General features: G+C 46.7%; 1 long non-coding RNA gene across 1 annotated transcript in view; it reads left to right on the top strand.

The window, feature by feature from the left end:
* The first annotated feature begins 1,155 nt into the window (after window positions 1-1,155).
* LOC122455625 overlaps window positions 1,156-15,595 on the top strand; it is a 23,216-nt gene continuing 8,776 nt past the window's right edge. The window contains exon 1 of the long non-coding RNA XR_006273954.1: window positions 1,156-3,631. This is a non-coding gene — a long non-coding RNA (uncharacterized LOC122455625). The remainder of the gene's footprint in view (window positions 3,632-15,595) is intronic.

The raw sequence follows: 15,595 nt of genomic DNA, 5'->3' as shown, positions 1-15,595 counted from the left end.
CTATCCACAAGTCCTGCAGCAGTCAGTCCTCTCCAACTTAGTTTTGTCCTATTGCTGGGGAAGACTCCATCATCTGCATCCTATCCAGAGATGCCCAGCTGTCTTTTCTCACTGAGCTGGCAGATTTGGTGGCATCTCTCTCTGCTCCCTTGTAAAACTCAAAGCTTTTTGTTACAGGGGAGAGGAAATAATGGACTGTGTGTGTGGTGGCTGAGGTGAACTAACCATGTGCTTTATGTTCACAGATGCAAATACTTGCAGTGGCTGAGACTTTACTGTGTTTAGCAAAAAAACAAAGGCTTCCCTCCCTGTAATGGGTTAGTCCACATAGAAAAGAACTCTTAGAATCAGCTGCCAGAGAAGGTAGAGGGGACACAGCCTCTCTCCCACTCCAAACCGAAGTTCTGGCTGGCTAGCGACCTCCAGATATGACTATGGCCAAAACTGGACTCTGAAGCCCCAATTCCATGGCAGCTTTCACAGCCATGCAGTTGCAATAGCTCGCTTGTTGCTCATCGGCTGGGACCAGCCTCCACCCCATGTTGAGGACACCTGGGCCCTGGCTCCATAGCTCAAGGATTAGAGCGTTGGTCTTTGCAACGATAAAGGAGAGCTCTGCCACAGACTTCCTGTGATCTTGGACAAGTCCCTTAGCGTTGCTAGGCCTCAGTTCCCCAGCTATAATATGGAGATAATCGCCCTGCCCCAGGCATAGGGATTTTGTGAGGAGAAATACATTAGAGACTGTGAGGTGCTCAGGTACTCCAGTAATGGGCCATCTAAGTACCCTAGAGAGAGAGAGATGAGAAGCAGAGAATGGGAGATCACTCAGTTAAATTAGCGTTGAATGTACACACAGCTTAGTACAGGAATAAGAATACAGGGGGATTTTCCTGCAGGGCTACTTCAAGACGTGGCTCTACCCAGCTTCACCCAGGGGCCTCTAGCACTTCCCAGCTGAAGACATGTCACAGGGGTAGCTGCTGCCTGTGGACAGACTGAGCCCAGTGCCCCTGGACCGAGCCAGGGCAGCCCAATCCCGCTAATTAAAGAGGGCAGGGCTATCCCTGGGCCTATAAACAGCTGCTGGTGGACAGCTGGAGGAGGAAGGACTGAGACAGGCTGGGCCATGGGGAGGGAAAGCCTTGCTGGGGTGGAGCTAACTTCTGTGGTGAGTCCCTGGAGCCGGGGCTCTGAAAAGCTGCCAGGAGCTGGCGTGCTAGAGACCCCAGGGACTGGGAGGGATGGCTGTGAAGCCTGGGGCCGAGGACAGAGTTCAGACGGCTTTCGGTTTGTGTGAGAAACTTGGTTAAAGAGATAAACCTCCTTGGCTGAGCCTGGGTGTGGCAGCGCATGCATTGAGGCCTAGTCCGGTGAGAGGACCATATCCCACGTATCACTCCTCAAGAGAGCCTAGTGCGATAACACTAGTGTTATATAAATATGAGTAAACATATGTAAACAAGATGGGATTTAAGTAACTATGACTCTGCCGGTTTCTCTTGTTGTTCTCCTTCCTACACCCCACCCCGGAGCCTTACATAATGTGGCATTTCGGTTGCTAGAGTCATTCTTTTCGCAACATTCCTTCTCTATAAGGTCCGGATTCAGCAGAGCACTTTGAGGCATCCCAGGGGGACCATTTAGGCACTTCAACACCTGATTAAGTGCATTGATGAATGAGGCAGTATTGTCTAGAGGATGGAGCCCAGGACTGGGACTCAGGAGTCATGGGTTCAATTCCCTGGTCTGCTGTGGGAGCCACTTCCCTCTCTCTGCCTCAGTATCCCCATCTGTAAAAAGGGAATAATGATACTGACCTTCTTTGCAAAGCACTATATAAGAGCTGGGTGTTAAAAGAGGGTCTCAATAAAAGACTAACCTTTCTTGATCAGAGATCTACAGGGCATTAGCTGAGTTATCCACGCACTGCAGTCGGATAGTACAAAACTACATGCAAGACTCGGTACCGTTCACAAAATTATCGAGGCAAGTGAGGTTTTGCAAGAACAAAACGTTTTGCCTGGTTTTTGCATATTCAGACCCCAGTTCAGTTAAGTCTCTTTATCCAGCAAAACTCTGATGTGCATCGTTAACTCTAAGCAAGTGTATAAATTGCATTGGCTTCAGCTGGAGTCCAGCACGGGTTTATTCGCATGGGTGAACTGGGTCGTCAATTAATTTTAAATATTATCCCTTTTGTTTGCAAATCACTGAAGGAATCATTCTGATTTGAACCAATTGCATGAGTCATGCCCCAGTAATCCAGGGCCATGAAAATAATGGAACTGGTTCCTTCCACAATAATCCTTGGACTATGGGGGGAAAGGGAATCTGTCATTACCTGTAGAGACTTTTTCTGAATGAAAGCAAAGCTAGTGAATGATTTTGCTCTTTCCTTGTGCAATGATAATCTGGGCTGCACATGCTGTGTCTGTACAGCACCTACCACAATGCGGGCCTGGTCTGTAGCAGAGGCTCCAAGGTGCAAATAATGAATGGTAATACAATGTGAACAGTATTCTGTACATGCCACAATCTAGCCAAGGCCATCGGGATGCTGGGGATTTGGGAGAGGTTCAGCTCCTGAGGAAGACGAACATGTACAGCAATGGTGCCTGGAGAAAGTCATCATTCACACGACAGTGCCTCGATCCAGGAAACCTTACACTGCTTGCCAGAGCAAAAGCCTTTAGTCATAGAAATTATATAGTGTGCCGAGCATGAGAGGCCTTTGAAATGTGCTGGGTTTGTCAAAGCAAAATAAATTAAGTGCCCAGTCCTGCTTTCCCCACAACGGTGATGTTCGTACACATGTAACAGTGGATTTGGGCAGAATTTAGGCACAGCTGGAATAAAGGGGCGGGGGAGGGCGGAGAAGCTGCACAGCCCCATGGGGAAGGGGGACTCTGCCTCCTAAATCGTTACCCATGTTGCACAGTGTGGCAAGGGAGAATAATTTGCAGCTGGGCCCACTGCTGGCTGGGAGATGGGGGTGCAGAGCTGTGGTGCAACCTGCTGCCCATTCCCCACCCAGTTGTCCCCAGAGGGGACTTATCAGAGGAACAGCCCCTGCACTATGTGGAACAAAGGGTCTGTAATTCTGGAGAATCCATCACCATCTACTCAATGGTGAAGGGGAATCCTCATGGTTGCGTGAAGCAAAGGCACACTGAAGCCCTTAATTTTGTAGGCTGCACAGAAAGTATTCCCGCAGGAGCCCATTGACCTTGAGTAATGCCTCAGCTGAGCATAAAATGCTCTGATGTATCAAATATTTTGCTTTAGGCCAAATCTCTGCCACGCATCCTGCACATTAGAAGTGAAAGCTGAAGTGGAAGCAGAGAATGCTGAGTAATGGTCTTTTCTGTTGAGGGCTCCATGTTAATCTAACTAGGCTTGGGAGAAGGCGGTCGTTTTTATAATAATATTGACAACTAACATCAGTTTATTTTTCAGCATTTGTTTTTATTTGTATTGATTTACATGTTCACAGTTGTGCAGAATTATGGAAGGATCAGACAGTGCGGGGGGCACACAATAATCATTTAATGACAGTAGCTGCTGCAGGTCAAAGTTTTATAACCAGTAAACCACAAATTGTCAGCATCACATGTCAAAACTATACACAGTAAGTATCCTTAAATCAAACGCTGCATTCTCAAGCAGCATTTCACTTACTTTGCCTCTCAGTATCTTTTGATTATTATCAGTGGAAATATTTTCCATCCTTTTATGTGTGTATGGTGAAATTGACATTTACCAATTAAAATTCAAATCCATCCAAGCCTAAATATAACTAAAGCACAAAGTTTCGACTTGGTGTTTGCTTAGTAAACCACAACTACTTGCAGTGCATTGAGAAAGCAATTCAGCTCCTCCCCCTTTTGTTCCCCCGCCCCCGTTCTATAATTTTTTTCACCAAAGTCTATAATTAGTGCAGTATTTTGTAACTTATTTTCTGCTGTTTGTTGTGACTGTTTCAGATCCTGCTGTATATGTTACGTGGAAACAATATTTGCAGCTGTGTTCTTTGATTTAAATAAAACCTCAGTGATCCTGGCTTTTAAACACTTGTTTGTCTGAAATCCACTTTAGCAACAAATTATTTTTTCCCCCTTTGCTGAGCAAAGTAAATGTAAAATATACTTTTCATTGTAAAACAAGCAAACCGATCGTCCAAATTTGGAGAGCACTTGCTTTATTTTGTACAAATGGTGTTTCTTCAGTTCATGATTATTAGTACTATTTATTTGTATTGCAGTCGTGCCTCTGGACACAGATAATGAATCAGGACCCCCCATTGTGCTAGCAGCTGTACAAACACATGACAAAATTATGATCTCTTCCCTTAAGACTTTACAGTCTAAAAACTGCAATCGGTATTAAAATCTAGGGCCTAGTTCTTTTACTTGAAGGCCTCTTTACGACACCAGAAAGGCTCCTCATGGAAAATATCCCTGCCTGGCACAGCGACGGCACAATGGTGCTACATTGAATCCCCTCAGTATAGGGTGTACTGGGAATGGAGGTGGGGGAAGGAGGGGATACATTTGACACCCTGGAGCATTTGACACCCCAGATGCTCCTGGATGCCCACCACCCATAAGGGGCTGTGGCCAGCCCTAAAGTAGGGGCTTATCGACACAAGGAAGTAAGGTAGGTTGTGAAGTTAAAGTGCAGTGGCTATTCGGGGTTAGCTTTCCTGTCAATTTCCCCAGGTAGACAAGCCTGTAGTCAGTGCAGTGTCAGTTAAGCAGTTGCATAAGACTTTGTTGTATCAGGGCCTTAATATAGATGGGTTGCTCGGGTGGGCAAGGAGCATAGCTCAGGCTGCTCCTGCTGAACAAACTTGCTCCTGCTGCTGGTGGTGTTTAAACATGCCAGTTGCCAAATTGCAAAGCCAGCAGAGATCTGTGGCAGCGTTCCCCATTTGAAATGGTCTGTGGTGTGTTAGGTAAGATCTTTGCAGTATCTCATACCACATATTAATTATACAGTATTTATGTAATGTACTAACCACTGTACATACATACGTACATATATAATTTACTAACTGCGTGGAGATATACTCTCAAAACGTAAACAATTAGAGCACAGAAAAAAATCAACAAGTGCCAGCAGCCTGCTTGGAATCTTTAATGGTTTTTTATTGTCTCTCAGAGACGGCGCGGCCATGTGGTTTGCCAGGGAAACCTTATAAAACAGATGTGGGTAATGGTTATGGAACACTTAGATTAGCTGCAAGAAAATCATTTCACCAGTAGATGGAAGCGATACCTCATTTTTAATGGCATCTCCCTCACCTTGGGTGGTTATAAGAATATGGATCGATTGCCATAAATAAAACAAATGCTGTCAGGCGTGGGGCGGCTTAGCTGTCAGCTGTGTGTGTCACCTTGGGCTGAAGAGTGCCCTAGAATCTGGTTAATCACCTCAGTGCTGAGGCCATGTTTAAGTTTTCAAAGAGCAAAACATTCAAAACTTACCCATTTTTCACTTTAACATAAAAGAGAAAATTTCAAAGCAGATTTGGTTTTAACAACCTGGTAGCCCTGAATATTCCGAGCCCTTTTGAAATATCTGGCTTGTGTTTGGCATCTCTGACTGACAGATCTATCACAGACCATGATGTCTGGATTTCCAAAGGAGCTGCCCATGCTGGTTGTTTCCTTAGGAGCTGTGTGAGTGCCAGAAGGGGGAGGAACCAGTAACTGAACAGAGGGAAAGGGAACACATGCAAAGCCAAAGGCTGCCTAATCCAGTGGACTAAGCACAGGACTGGGCAGCAGGATCGCTTGGGTGAATCCCTGGATCCACCCATGGTCTCAGGAGAGCACCCAGCTATAAATTGGGGATAACAATATTCACCCATCCCATAACCTTTCAGGGACAGTGCACAGTCAAGCCATCTGCATAGGAACCCAGGGAAAGTCTGGGCTGCAGAAGTCCATAGGCTAAATTCAGTCGTGGTGTAATTGGTGATACCTCCCTTGGCTCTGATGGAGCTTACACCATTATTATTTGTATTATGGTAGAGGCCCTGGCTGAAATCAGGGCCCCATTGTACAAGGTGCTGTACGTGCACATAGCAATAGCTAATCCCAGCCCTGAAGAGCTAACAAGCAGACAAAGGATGGGAGGGGAAGCAGAGGCTCAGGGAGGTAAGGTGACATGACCAAGGACACACAGTAGGTCAGAGCCAGGGACAGAACACAGATCACCTGGCTCCCAGTCCAGTGCCCATTCCAATGGTCTGCATTAAATTTGCTCCGCTATTGATACATAGCTTTGAAAATGTTACCAGGTAATTATTAGTAAAAGGAGGGAAGTTATAGCTCAGTACAGATGGGGGGGGGGGTGTTTGACTGGTCAATAAACAGAGTCTATCTTTTTAGTATAAAACAACTTTATTTGGATGAAACAACCTCAGCACCAGGTGCATTTTTTCACGATTGATCCCCTTCTCCTTCACTCTACCCAGCACCTGGGTGAAGGCAGGAAACACAAACGTAGCCTCCATTGGCTCCTCAGAAGTTATTCTTTATCCTTCTCCTTTTCCTTCTTGTCACCATGGTGACCCTAGGGGAATCAGTCAAAGAGAAACAAGGGGGTGTGTCAGAGCCTGAGCAGCTGATGTATGTTTCCTCATCCCTCTCTCTTGCTTACTCTCATGGCACCTGGATGGATAAACACGGAACTACAGTCATCCTCAGCTAGAACCAATGGGCTTGCAACAGCCAAATTTTACCCTGATACAGACACATGACTCCCATGGACACAACTTCAATGGGAGTAGCATGGATGAGTCCAATAGCAGAATTGAGCCCACTGCAGTTATGACGGGAAGAGTGATTGTGGCACATCATCTTTTGATGGCTATGTTACCCAGACCACAAGGTTTCCTGTGAGGTTGGATGGGCTTCTGAGACCAGTGGATAGCTGTTTACATGACATGGCTAGCTGTCATTCAGGCATCCTTTATAACCGGAGGCTTTGGGGGATGACATTCGCCAGGGCTTCTAACAGCAAAAACATTACACAATTCAGGAGACTGTCTGATGCATTGTGGGGAAGTGGATCTGGCAGCCAGTCAGAAAACCTCAGGGGTTGAGCCTCTTTTCCAGCGGCTCACAAGATTCTGAGATTGCAGATGTGTTGTGAGCATTCACACGGGGTACCAGAGGCAGAATGGAGCTTGCAAGCTCTAGGCTTGTGCTCTGAGCTCAGAGCTGATTCTCAGCAGCTCCCGTAGCAGATCTGACTTACCCATGGGGGTATTTTCAAAGTCACCCACTCTGAACTCTTCTCATGCTCTTTAGTGGCCACCCCATGCACACCGCACCTCCAGGAAAGGGAAGAAGAAAAATCCCCAGAGCCACCTGCAAACTCCGGCTGTAGCACTAACATGGTAGCAGCAGGGCTTCTTTACGGTGCGCCCATGTGATTTTGTTCCTCCTTCCCTAGACTGGCAGGGGACAGCAGAAGCTGGTCTCTCAGAAGGAGTGAGGAGGAAAGGAAAGAATTTACACTGCCACAGCAGTGACCAGACCCAGGCTGGACAAGGACGTTCTAATCTAAAGAAAGGGGAAAACCCGCCCAGTAGATCTGCCAGGCACTGATCAGTTCCTAGTTACCTCTTCAGAATCACTGTCGGAGCTGCTGCTGCTGCTGCTGCTGCTATCATCTTCATCTCCCTCTCCCTAAGGGGCACAGAAGAAAGGGTTCATGACTACAATGGTGATAGCACCACTGCACAGGGAACAAAGCTTCACAGCCGGCGTAGGTGTCTATCCAGAGGCATCCTAGCTCATCTCCTGCTGTCACGTTGGGTGGAGGAAGAGAGATCACTTGCATTTTGTTTTGTTGCTTTTACAACAAAGGCCAATGTTAACTCTCACTTCCTCTGTTCCCAGTGAGCACCTCTGCAGGGAGGAGATGGGGCAATGATCAGACAGCCTATCTGACTCTCCCCTCCCTGCCCTGAGAAATGGTTTTCATGCTCAGTACTAGCTGTAACACACACAGTGCCACCATCCTAGGAGGTGGGAAATCAAACACGCCCAGAGATTCAGAGCATGTAAGACCCAAAGGGACTCTTATGACCACACAGTCTGCTCACAGAATTGCACCTGGGACTATCACAGCATCCAATTGCCCAAAGAGCACCAGGGATGTGCAACCAGCCTGAGCGCTGAGCTGGCGGAACCTTCGTCACGAACCCAACACACAATTGCACTCGGCTGTGTTTGGAGGGGATGCTGGGGGAGGAAAACTTTCTGAAATTGAGTCAAAAGGAGGTTGGAATTTGTTATTCCTTAATGTTTCTGAGGTACTGAAATGGCAGTTTTAGTCACGCTGCTCCAATGGGGAATCCAAAATGCTCAGACAATACACGGAATGTGGGAATTCTCCACTAGTTCCTCACCTTTTTCTCCTTCTTTTTCTTGTCTTTCTTGTCTCCCTCTTTCTTATCTTTCTCCTTCTCTTTTCCCTGATCCTTCTGGTCTTCTCTTCCGAACACTGAGGAGGAGAATGAATGGACAGGTCAGTTGGCACTCCCCGCCGGCTCTAGAGGGAGCTCATCCCACACAGCCTGTGTGTCAAGTGTTACACATCAAAGCACAAGGGGTGAAAGGACAAGGAGCACAAGGGACCCCCAATCCTGCACCACTGACAACACGGTGCATTGCTTCCATGTGATTCCAGCTCAGCAAAGGTCAAGAGGGGACATGGGCCTCATTTCCATGAGGGAGGGAGTGTGTTTAAGAATGCATCGAGTTGATCAGTATAGCACAGGCCACCAACATGACCCAACACCCTCCCACTAAACCCAACAACCAGAATGAGGCCATAGCATTACAGCCAGCAGGAGATGAGGCTATGGCATGCCACAGTCAGAGAACAGGAGGGACCGAGGTGCACCAGTGCTCAAGGCCTCTACAATGGCAGGGAAATGATTAAGTGAGATAAACACAGATAATCCTGGCAAGTGACCCGCATCTACACACTGCAGAGGAAGGTGAAAACCCTCCAAAGTTACTGACAATCTGACCTGGGGGAAAATTCCTTCCCGAGCCCACACGTGGGGAGATCAGTTAGAACCCTGGGCATGTGAGCAAGAACCAGCCAGCCAAGCTCCTGAGAGACAGAATGCCTGGTACCACCTTAGAGCCTTGGCCCACCCCACCAATGTCCCATCTCCATCTTCCTGCTGCTTCAGAGGAAGAAGATTTAAAAAACCCAAAAACAACCCTTCCAGAATACACTAAGAGGTTTAAAAAAATCCCTTCCTGGCCCCTGCGGTAGCTGTCTGAAACCTGGAAGCATGAGCTTTGAGGACCATAAGACAAACTGGAAGTGCACCCCACCATCCCAACAACCTCACACATGCCTGTTCTCTATGCACACCCTCCCCTTTTCCACCTAGTGTATTCACAAAGGAGGGAGAGGGCAAGCAGAGAACTGAGTCTTGTAGCCATTCACCACAGGGGTCAATGCCTACCATTTGAGCTCCTTCCGCAACACCTCCATTTGCACCAGGTCACGATCCCCTCGGCAGTGCATAAACCCTCAGAGGAACAAGACGTTCCTATCGCCATGCCCACATAATCTCTATGGCAAGAGGGTTGGGAAGAGCATAGGGAGTGGGAGGCCAACATGAGAGTAGAGATGTCGGTGAAATGTTCCAAGCTTGGGCAACAGGGAGCAGAGTGGAATATTCCCAGGAGCAGGACAAGGGGAGAGCTTGTGGGGGTGAAAAGAGGAACTGGCAGTGGGTTTTTCCAAATGAGATTTCAGATAGACACCTAGCTGCTCCCTTTGGTGACTACCGCATAAGGTTACATGCGGTTAGCAATGTGACAAGTGACTTGCAACCTGTGATTGTGAGGATTGATGGCCCTGTGGGCCTGAAGCAGGTAGGATGGAGGGAGAGCTCGCTTCCACAACACCCCTTTATGCCACATCATGCTCACGACTCAATTCTGCTGTGGTTTCCCTGCTCGGATGCAAAGCCACTCACTCTTTAAGATTGAAGACATTCTGCAGCAGCTACCTGGCTCTCGCACGTCGATTCAGAACACCTAGAAAAGAGACATCCCCAGACAAGGATAGAGTTAGATAGAGAAGTTACAATACTATGTGATTTTCAGGATTGATCCGAGCTTTGCAGCATTAAAACGACTGTTTCTGGGTCCCCAACACTCACCTTTCTGCTTTCCTTTAACCTGCAGGTTAAGGATGAGCCCTGAATGTTTTAACACCTTCCAGTATGGTTAGTTTCTTGGGTTAATGAAAACCCTCTTAATGAGACCATTCCTGTTTCAACAATGAGCATAAATTAACTAGTGGAACAACTCACCTAGGGCTGTGGCAGATTCTCCATCACTGACAGTCTTTAAGTCACGTCTGGATGGCCTTCTAAAAGATCTGCTCCAGCCCAGCCAGCAGTCATGGACTTAACACAGGAATTAGCACTCGGGGGAGGTTCTCTGGCCTGTGTTATGCAGGATGTCAGACTAGGTGATCACAACAGTCCCTTCTGGCCTTAAAAGAAGGCGAGACTAGTTGTTTGGAGCTCCCCAAGGGGTACAGAATTGCAGTGTCACTCAGAGTGAGTTACGGTCCTATCAGTTGCCCAGGAAGTGGGTGCAGCGAGCAGACTGAGCCAGTCACAGAGTCCTCCCTTTCTCAAACCTCCCATCAGCCGCATCTTTGTATCAGCAGAGAATGGAAATCGCTATTGGTGAGCAGCTTCTGTGCTGAGCATGTACAACTGGGAGTCACCCATATCGCATCTTACAAGTCCCCACTTGCTTGGGAAAAGTCAGTCCTGCTAGATCTCCAGGAGCAGGGCATACCCCCTCGCCCTGGTAAACGTGATCCAATCTCAGTGTCACGCATTTAGCCAGGCTTGTTTGCTTTAATGTTCGATTGCAATGCATTTGACTGTGTGGGTGGAGGCTGAGATGAAAGCAATAGACATTCTAATCCATTTCCAAAGCCAGATCTGGTTTGGCCAGTTCTAGCCTGTGCTCATTCTCATGCTCACCCCACTTTCTGCAAAATAATTTTTAAAAAGGCTGCATGCAGTCACATCGCCAGACTGTTAGATTATACAGTGGGTGAGCAGACAGCGACAATAAACATGTAATTGGCAAATTGCAGTTTTCCCTGGAGGCTGTATGAACCGAAGTAAAAGGTCAAACCAGAATGCTCTATAGACCAAATAAAATAAAGCTGCATATTCATAAAGCCTATGCAAATATGTTAATCTATATTTACTTATTTCCTGTGAACACAAAGAATTTACAAATAACAGCCACCCCTGCTATAGCCTTGTCCAGGTGGACTGCTTTCTGAACTGCAATTTCCCCACTCTGGAAGTACTGCAGAACAGGATTCAAAGCAAAAATGTGTGTGTCTCAGTGCCTGAAATCAAACAGAGTGGGACCTGCTACTAGATCACACCCCGCATTTCCCCACTGCTCAGAGTTCCCATGTAACAAAGCCAGGCTGTAAATCCCCAGAAAGACACCAAGGAAGAGAAGAAAGTGGCCTTACCTGGCAGGGGAAAAGTCAAGTGGCCTCCCAAGTTTTCAGTTGGTAGCAGTAGCTCTGCAGTTCCTGTCTTGTCATTTTGTACTGTCTCCTCCCAGTTCCACTGCCAGAGCAGAAAAACTGGTTCCATCCTCCTCCTCTGGCATCACAGTATCCCAGGAAACACAAGTGACCCAGCCCAGGTGTGCAGTAACCTGTCTGCCTGCCTAACACTGACTCATTCAAGAACTTCTGACCCGCACTAGGCAGATCACGGCTGCTATGTTGGTTGGTTGGAAAACACCCACCACATGGACACTGAGTGTTTGATCCTGCCATGCTGAGCGCAATGGGAGCTGAGCCATTGACTTCAGAAGAAGCAGGAACAGGCTTCCAAGACTCAATCCAAACCCCCTGGCTTGGAATGCTATGACAGCAGCTGGTCATCCAGGATGCTTGAAGAGCCATTAAGACAGGAATCTCTCTCTCCTACTTATGTCATATTCGCTCTCACATATGCAATCAGGCTGACAGCTACTCCAGGAAGACTGTGTACTTGACACATGAAACACTATGACAGACAGATGAATATCTTAGAGTGGACAGTTCCTTTTCATGTCTGCCCCTGCAGCGATCTTTCATTCCAAGTTCTAACTAGCTAAATACCTAACGACAGTATTCATGAAGTTGACAGATTTCCACTCTATACGGCTAAATTCATTTGTTAGTCTCTAAGGTGCCACAAGTACTCCTTTTCTTCTAACGACAGTAGTTAGCCAATAATCTTAAAGTATTAGTTCCAAACATCGCCTGGATATGCTCCTCCCTGCTTTTCCTCTTCCAAGCAACATCCTCATTTCCAATAATATTGATACAATGAAAGAACAGTGACAATACTTTAAGGGCTGTGGAACTGCAAAGCACTTTACAAGAATTAATGAATTCAGCCTTGCAGCACCCCCGGGAAGAGGGAATTACCTTTGCCACTTTGAATGAGTAAAATTGGTTGGGGAAAATTCATAGACTCATAGACTTTAAGGCCAGAAGGGACCATCATGATCATCTAGTCTGAACCTCCTGCACATCGCAGACCACAGAACCTCGCCCACCCACTCCTGTCATAGGCCTATAACCTCTGGCTGAGTTACTGAAGTCCTCAAATCTTGATTTAAAGACTTCAAGTTACAGAGAATCCACCATTTAATCTAGTTCAAACCAGCAAATGATCCATGCCCCACACTGCAGAGGAAGGCAAAAAACACCAGAGACTGCCAATCTGACCTAGGAGAAAATTCCTTCCTGACTCCAGATATGGCGATCAATTAGACCCTGAGCATGTGGGCAAGACCCACCAGCCAGACACATGGGAAAGAATTCTCTGTAGTGACTCAGAGCCCTCTCGTCGATGGTCACAACTCCAGCTATTGGAGATATTTGCTAATAGAAGTTGCGGATGGGCCATAAGCCATTGTAGTCAATCTCATCATACCATCCCCTCTATACATTTATCAAGCTCAGTCTTAAAACGTGTTAGGTTTCTTTGCCCCCATTGCTGCCCTAGAATTCATACACACAGGATTCAGTTCACCAAGTAAATAATTCATTGCAAGTTGTGGGCCCAGTTTTGAATTGAGTACAGGCAGCGAGGGCGTATCCTTGTGCCTCCTGGATTCTGCAGGCAGCAGGACCACATTGCACTCTAGCCCAATCCAACTCCAGTATGTCCCTACATGGGCAGAGTGGAGCCATTCAGCTGGCCTTTAACTTCAGGGTCATTGCCTTTATGCTGAGGAGATTCCCCGAGCTGGCTAGCTGGGCTGCCCCTGCAGAGCTCAGCTCTAATTTGCAAAGTTTATTCTCCTAATGATCAAGCCCAGCTACACCATATATGCCTCTGGAATTGAACTGTTCTCCCTTCAGGCAAACGCCCTCAAACGCTTACCGCTCAGCAGGAATCACTCTCGAAGGCATCATAAAGAACGCATTGCTATAATGTAATTAACCCTGCTTTGCATGTTGTTATTCCTGGCCATTGACCCGGAGCATCTCTTACAACTACCAGTACAGTTTAGAGATGAAATATAAAAAAGCCCATCGTGCTATGGCACAAGACCAGGCTTGAATCCAAGACCTGGGCCCAGGGAGCTTGGAGTGTTGCAAGCACAACAAACTTGAATCTCTAGAAGAGGACATAGAAGGCTACAGGGAAATTAAGTGATCTGCTGTGAGCATTTATGGCATGGAGTTGGTGGGTTCGAGGTGCACCTAAAATTTCTCAGCTGAAAGAAGAGAGCCTGGGGACTCAGTCTGCAATCTCAGCATCCAATGGGATCCAACCCCGTTAGTTGCAATTCCCAGATAACAGCAGTGGCTTAACATGCCTTCTGATGTAGAGATTGTGGCTTTTCCTTTCTGCTGGTGACCTCATCATGGCGATCCATGCCTTTGCCAGCTCCAGGCTGGACTCTAAAACTGTTCAACTTGGGGTTACGCTTGATGTCCACTCAGAAGCTTCAGCTAGCGCAGAGTATCAGCCGCTGTTTAAACCGTGCGGGTCAACATGAGCCCATAACATTTCTCACATCATCTGGATATAATTTAATGTGACAGTGATTGCCCAGGAAGCCGTAAAAGGCCCGCGAGCTGACTGTGTCAGAGACCGCCTCTCTATCTAGGCCAGACTGTAGCAGTAGTTGGTTGAAACACTCTTGTTGGTTTGCTCCCAGAGTTGAACTATGCGTGACTCTGCTCAGTGTGATACTCATCACTTTCATGTGTGCTGAACTTAACAGAGCATTGAAGACCAAGGAAAGCAGGAGGGGAAGGTAGTCACGGAGCCAATGTACTTATCCCTAGCGCGAGTGAAATATTGCTCATAAAGTTAGTTTTGAAACATTTCAGCCAGGTGGAATGTCTAGTTTGGCTATTAGCATGCATGCAACAACCCACCTTTCCTGCTGGGAGACTGTGATTGTTGACTTGAAACAGTGCCATGGGAGCTTTGTACAAACAGCTGGCTAGCTCCCAAATGACAGGTGCACCTTGTTACAGTTTGTTGCATTGAGCCTCTGCCAGGATAAGTTGGAGCATGGATGTGTTGATTAAAGCAGTCTGTTAACATTTCCAAAGGGGCTTAATTAACACAGAGTAAGATGCCAGATAGTTCAAAAAAGGAACTTTCAGTGTGTGTACTCAAGGTAGTTTTCCCACATACACCCCCCAAAAAACCCTAAATTTATTCCAAACAAAAACTTTTCCGATCTAGACAAGATCTAAGAGACTGTTTTCAGTCATGTCCATAAACAGGGTACAGTTGTTCATTCTTGAGCTCATCCTTCCATGGACAACGCTACTGCCAAAACCAAGACATTGCCATATTGTGTAGACAAGCTGATTTATTTAGCACTCGGGCACCTTCGAGAAAGATTTCAGCATCACTATCCCCCACATCTTCTATCTTTAGTTCTGAGTCATGCCATTTAAGTGTTTATCTGAGCCACTCGGGACAGCCCAGCTCCTTATTCACTCGAGGTTTTGGTCGCCTGGTTGGCAATCCTTCTGCCACCGCTTGCTGATAGCAGACCTTTGTTTCTTCCTTTTCAAACCAGCTGGAAATTGACTGCGCTCCCCAGGCTCATAAAACATTTTTCTGATTATCCACATTTGTATCTTAATAATAAAAAAAATTAACAAGCAGGGATATAGCCAGGCAAGCCCTGGGAGAAAATATCCATAATTCCATCCAGTACCGAATATAGATTTTTTTTTACATTAGCACAGCAGCTGATGGAAGGCTGTTTTCTAAGTCCACGTGTAACAGAATCTCATTGAATGAAAGAAAATAATTACATTTTTCCCTCTGCACACTTCATTGCCTCCATCTTATCTGACCTTTATCTAGTCTAGAAAGCCTCTCACCTCCTCAAAGAACAAGCACCAGGAGCTCTCACATTACTTCCAGCTCTCATCAAGTTCAGGCACCAGCCAAGGCTGAATAATAGGATCGCTATTCATTTGAAAACAGTGCAGCCAGACAAAGCCTTTGAGTAAGCAC

This window comes from Dermochelys coriacea, chromosome 8, assembly GCF_009764565.3.
Source record: "Dermochelys coriacea isolate rDerCor1 chromosome 8, rDerCor1.pri.v4, whole genome shotgun sequence".
Classification (NCBI taxonomy): Eukaryota; Metazoa; Chordata; order Testudines; family Dermochelyidae; genus Dermochelys; species Dermochelys coriacea.
Note: the sequence above shows the minus strand (reverse complement) of the source record. Positions and strands in the feature narration are given on the sequence as shown.